A 6,525-nucleotide genomic window follows, 5' to 3' on the forward strand; every position below is an offset into this window, starting at 1 on the left:
GAAAATGCATCTGGTGAATGAAGGATTTAATCCAAAAATTATATCTGAACCTCTGCATTTCATGCATGAGCCTGCATATTCCTATATTCCTTTGACAAGAAAGATATAGAAGAATGTGGTTGTGGTGAAATACATTTATAAAGCATAGAAATAAAATAAGTCTACATTACAGAAAGTAAATTTCAAATATAGTCCTGCAATTATTTCAACAAAAGCCAGTATGCAATATTTGTTCTAAAAACGTAAGATAATCAAATCAGTCTTACTGTGATAGAATTTGTGTCTTCATAAGACAGAGCCACAACAGTTTGTTAATTATATTATGTAATATTTAATTTCAATATTTTATGTGATGCTCAATTTCAGATTTTTATGGAAAATAAAATATGTCAAAATACAGTTGTAGTATTTAGTGGTAATTATTTTTCACAATTTATACCAGAACTAACACAGATCAAACTATTTGCAAAAATTCTTCCCTGCTGGCACATGACCTCTTCTTTTACTCACTAATTGTCATGTTCCTGAAATAGAGTTCTCAGGAAAACAGCACAGAAATGACTATAACTTCCAGCTTTTGCTGGAAGTGAACAGCTAGAATCTGCTGAAAGGTGCCATAAAGTTTTGCAGGCAGAAGCAGATCAGAGAATATAATATTAACACACCTGTTGGATGTACTTTCCTTGACTGTACATATCTGATTACATTTAAAAATCAAACAAGTCCACACTTATGTGAGGAAAAGCCTCTCTACTGTGTATTTCCCTGAATTCACATGATCTTTTGTCTGGATGAATAAAATAGCTATTGTATTAAGCTAATTCTTGCCCCATTGGAGCCCATTTTACAGACTTGCATGGTTAGCTTTTTCACAAAGATGAGACTTACTTTTTCTTGGTTTTCAATATATGCTATTACTGCCACGCTAGCTAATACTGCTACTACTGCTGTAATGCACTGAAACACAGTAACTGACCAAAAGACTTGGTCTACTGTAGAACCACAAAACAGAAGTCAGCTCCACTCCACAAAAGCTCATTGTCTAATACAAGAAGCAATCTGACTAAAAACCAAACTCAGTTATGATCATAAAAACCTGTAATCCTTGATGATGCAGTCTATGTCTGAAGATCCACCACGGTGCCTCTGCCATTCCAAGTTACAAGAAGTACGTGACAAGACCTAACACAGCCACTGGAAATGGACTGCTTGAGATCTAGAAGCAGTTAAGTAAAAAAAGCATATAGAACTGGACAGCATACTATATCCAGCATACTACATACGCCTATGGCACACTGATATCTCCCATGAGACACAAGGTTTCTGAGCTTGGAGTGAGATAAGCAGAGGTCCATAAAAAAACCAGTGTCCCAAGTTCTTACTCTTAAGAATTGGCTGTTTGTGGACTAGGAAGAATACTGGGCACAATATGGGTTTGAGAAGGGCCCAAGAAATTCCAATTGTTTGAATTCAACATGTGACCGTAGATCCCCCCAAAAATCTCCTTTGACTGAGGCAATGAAATTCTTATGGCTTGCTAACAGCTCTCCATTTCTGGGCATCCTAGTGTCAAGAAAGGAAGGGATAAACTACTCATGACTCTTTAATATAGTAGTTCCTCCAACTACTTCTACTGTTGTCTTTTAACACATAAAATAGGGCTCACCTAGAGCTCATTTTATAAGCTGACACCTTATTTCCAAAACATCAAAAATTTTCAGACCATGATATGGTATTGAGACAGCTCTGTACTGACTACTGTAAACAAAACATTTGTATTTTTTGTACCATCTAAAGTTTTATATAAATACACACACAGGCACCCCCTAAACATGTATGCCATTAAGCTTTATGAGGACTACCCCTATATAACTGCTGATACCAGTACATTCAATTAAGTTTGAAACATTTAGAAAGCTCCCAAAAGCCCAAGCAAATGTCTGGTCACCTATCTGGCTTTATTTTTATTATCAAGATGTATGTTGTAGTTTCAGCCCAGCCAGTAACAAAGGACCACGCAGCCGCTGGCTCACTCCTCCCGCCCCCTCCAGTGGGATGGGGAGGAGGCGGAGGAGAGAAAAGAAAAAGAAAACTGGAACCTCAAGGCTTGAGACAAAGGCAGTTTACTGGGACAACACAAAAAAAAAAAGGTTACAACAACAACAGTACTAATGAAAGAATATACAAAAAGAGTGATGCACAGTGCAACTGCTCACCACCCGGAACCCGACACTCCACCACTTCCCCCATCGAAAGTCGAGAGAGCCCCCCGGCCCGCTCCCCAGTTATATACTGAGCATGATGTCCCATGGTATGGAATAGCTCCTGGGCTAGTTCAGGTCAGCTGCCCTGGCTGTGCCACCCTCCCAGGTTCTGTAAAAATTAACTCTATCCCAGCTGAACCCAGGACAATGTACTACAGAACACTGTCTGTTATCTCCTCCTTTCTCCCTCATCCTTTTACTCTCTATGTTCAAGTCCTTCCCAACATTCATTCTTCAGAAAAAGCTGAAGAAGAGCACAAGACAACAATTCTATCCCTGGCTGCACAATTAAAAGTCAGTAGCTTATTCACTTGCACATATGCCAACCCGAAAACATTTACATAATAGAACTGACTGTAAGCGTCAAATATAAGTATTCATAAAATGTACCAAAGAAATGTTTCACAGAGCGACACTTAAAGCCCTGTAACTTATTCACAGCCTGATTTTAAAAGAACAATAGTATTTGTTACATTATTCATATACACTTGCTATCATTTACTAATCTCAAGAACAGGACTTCAAGGTCTACAGGTGACAGTCAGTTTTAGAAAGTAGGCATCATTTTGTGTTTATGAAGCTATGAAAAAAGCTTCTAATGTAACACAGCTTTGTAGGTATAATAACACACTTAAATGATAAATACTGCACCTAATGTAGCATACTGCTTTCAATAAACTATGCTGCACATTAAATCAAGTGAAACAAATTGCCGGCACAATAATTTTATCTTAACTATAAATCATATTTAGCTGTAATATTAGAAGCTTTTGGCTTAATTTTCTATACATTGTAATCAAGAACCCCAAACTATACACATTTTCTGTAAAATATATTTTTATTGTATCTTCCCTAATGAAATAAAGAAAATCTCTCCAGTAACTGAGAACAATAATGTAAACAGATATAGGCATAATACTTAGTGCCAGGGGCAGTGATACTTAGAAAGGTTAGTTATATGACAACCAAGGCATACCAGCGGAAGTATAAAATCAATGGGGACAAAGTCTTTACCAAGCATTATAAAAGGCATAAGCTGCTATCAAGTCCCTACATTCATATTATTATATAACCTTAAAAGGAGCATGTGAACTGTAAGCTCTCTACAGCAAAGAATCCTTTTATTCTTTGAGTGTCTTTCTGCAGGTTGTAGAACCCTTCAAAACAGCCTTTTGTTTTATAAACAAATTTTTTTATATCCCACTAAGCCATAGAACATTTACAATCTTTCATAATAATTTGGTGCAAAGTAGTTAAAAGGTATTTCATTTCAAAACCAAAACAACCTAATCTACTGAAAGAAATTACTACATCACAAAACTAATTTGAAAGCTTGTTTTAGCAGGCATGTAGACACTACATGTAATTATATACTATGTTGGTAAACAGTTGACTGTAAGAGTGCTATTGGTATATTCAGTCATTTCAGGCACCACAAGATGGTAGCATTTCTGAATATTACTGGTACTTGCTTTCTTCAGCATTTCAATGCACAGAATTTTACAAAACAGCAGTAGTCTGACTTTTAATCACAGAATGCTTGAGGATGGAAGGGACTTCTGGAAGGGTCTTCTGGTCCAACCCCTCTACTCCGGCAGTGATGCCTAGAACCAGCTGCCCAGATGGCTTTTGAATATCTCCGAGAGAGACTCCACACCTCGCTGGGCAATCTGCACCAGTGCTTGATAAACCTCACAGGAAAAAACTTTTTCCTGATATTCAGCAGGAACCTCCTGTGTTTCAGTGTGTCCCCATTGCCTCTTGTTCTGTCACTGGGCACCAGTGGAAACAGCCTGGCTTCACTTTCTTTATACCCTGCCTTCAGGTATTTGTACACAGTGGTGAGATCCCCCTTGAGCCTGTTCTTCTCCAGGCTAAACAGTCCCAGCTCACTCAGCCTCTCCTCATGAGAGATGCTCCCCAGTATGTCCAGAACTGGACACAGTACTGCAGGTGTGGCCTCACCAGTGCTGAGGAGAGGAGGAGGATAGGAGGATCACCTCCCTTGACCTGTTGGCAACAGTCCTCCTAATGTAGTCCAGGACACCGTTATTTTGAAAAAATGCTTTAACATAATTATTTTCTAATAATAAGCATAATATTAGAGAGCTCCCAGAAGCTCAGAGAAAAGTCTGATCACATATCTGGCTTTATTCTTACTACAGAGACACACTACAGAACACTGTCTGCCTGTTACTCCTGTCTGCCTCCTTTCTTCCTCACCCCTTTCCTCTCTACATTCAGTTCCTTCCCAACATTCATTCTTCAGCAGAAGTTAAAATAATGAAGAGCACAAGACAATTCTAGCCATGGCTGCACAATGAAAAGTCAGTAGCTTATTCACTTGCACATATTTACAGGCAGCAAATTATGTCCTACCTCACTCCACCTAAAAGTGTTTATGCTTAACATTTTCTAAAAGCCCTAGAAAATAAATTACATCTCTTGTTTCCAGTTCACTTCAAAATTGTAATTTAATCTCTGGTTTAAGGAACAAAAGATATACTAATAAACTTCTGTCCACCAATGATGGAGCTCCCAGTACTTTTTTTTAGCTACCAGTACTTTTTTCAGCTACCAGTACAAGTTGACTGCAAAATAGTCTTGATAAATGTGGGAAGCAATAAGATGGAAAATATGCAAGGAACTAAATGCAAGAAGGAATGAATTGTACTTTCACAAAAGGGAAAATAACCAACCAGCAACTTGTTGATGAGAAGGGTTTATTGGTTAGAGCGATCAAATCGAATAACATGTTTTCCAAAGTAGGTACAAGCACACCAAGGCTGTTCATTCTCCAGCAGGCCATGTAAAGCAAGCTCCAAGCACAAAACCATTAAGGTTACTCTGGGTACAAAGCACAGTGAGCAAGATAATTTGACCTGCATCAAAGCTTGCTCCTTCTGCAAGACTAACATGGTTACATTGCTTCCAGAACAACTCAGAGCACAGAGAGAAGCATTCAGCTGTGTTTGCATTCATCCATGAAGATACAACCAAAAATGCTGAAAGGTAATTTTGATGACTTCGAGCAGTAATAGCACATATCACCCACCTAATTAAGCATGAAGGTGCCTCTGAAAGTGTCTATCTCTTTCTACTAACGGTAAAGCTTTCAAACCTGGGTGCTTTGAGTTGCACCTAAACTAGATGTTCACAGAACAGTGAAGTAGAAGTCCTCTTCAAAAGGACTTCATTTTCTCATGGGTCTCCCTTCACTCTCCCCTGGCCCTGCAAAGCCAGAGTATGAGCACACACTTTCGTGAGCAGCAGCATAGAAGGTATCTTTGGGTAAGAGATCTCAATGCCTGGACATTGAACCAAACACTACTTTCAAGGTGAAAGAAGAGAACAAAGCATCTGGGTGTTACGAAACACCTTCACAGACTAATAGAAACCGGTAGAGTGCTGAGTAGGCTGTAAAATATGTTGTTGGAAGCTTTTAAAAAAATTTTAGCTCAGATGTGCCTTAAGCTTTTGGCCAGGCTATTTTCAATAGCTTGCTATGGACTTACTTGAGAATATCATACAGTGACTCAAAAAAGAAGCCATCTAGTCATGACAGGCATTCACAGGAGATCATGTATTTTCATATGGGCACAACAACTGGTCACATATACTGTTCTCATAAGCTGTATCTGTTGGTGGGATAAATATCAGAAATACTTTATTTACAGCTGAATTTCTTTTAAAGTGAAGATGTACTAGATGACTTCTTGCTCCCCCCACCCCCCCCCCCCCCCAGCTATGCTTTGTAATATTTATTCAAAAACAGGAGGAGTTTTATCTCAGGAGTAAAAGTAATCTCCTCTGTATGCATCAGTAAGGTCTAGGTGACCTGCCAAAATTCAAGATCTGTAAGATTACTGTGGTAAGAATAGGAACAGACGGCAGAGTCAGGTATTTTTCTGTACACATTCATCTGCTTCACAGTTCAAAGCCTTTAGTCATGTCTTCCAGTGTTAGCCTTTCTTTCATGTTTTTGCTTCTCCTTAGGTACTTTCCATGATCATATCAGACTTCAGCATCATGTCTGTTTTGTTTCACTGTTTCTTTCTTGTATCAGCAAACACCCAGTTCAAAACAGTATCAGTATCAGTCACATCTCTTTGTTTGTTATTTCAAATTGCTGTATGGATGACTTTGCTTTTATTTTGGAGGAAGACATGCATTCAATTTCGAAACTGATACTACCTAAGAAGCTAATTTTCATAAGAGAATTCCACCAGGGAGTGCACAACAACCTTAACAAATTACAACA

Source organism: Accipiter gentilis, chromosome Z (assembly GCF_929443795.1).
Source record: "Accipiter gentilis chromosome Z, bAccGen1.1, whole genome shotgun sequence".
NCBI classification, from domain to species: domain Eukaryota; kingdom Metazoa; phylum Chordata; class Aves; order Accipitriformes; family Accipitridae; genus Astur; species Astur gentilis.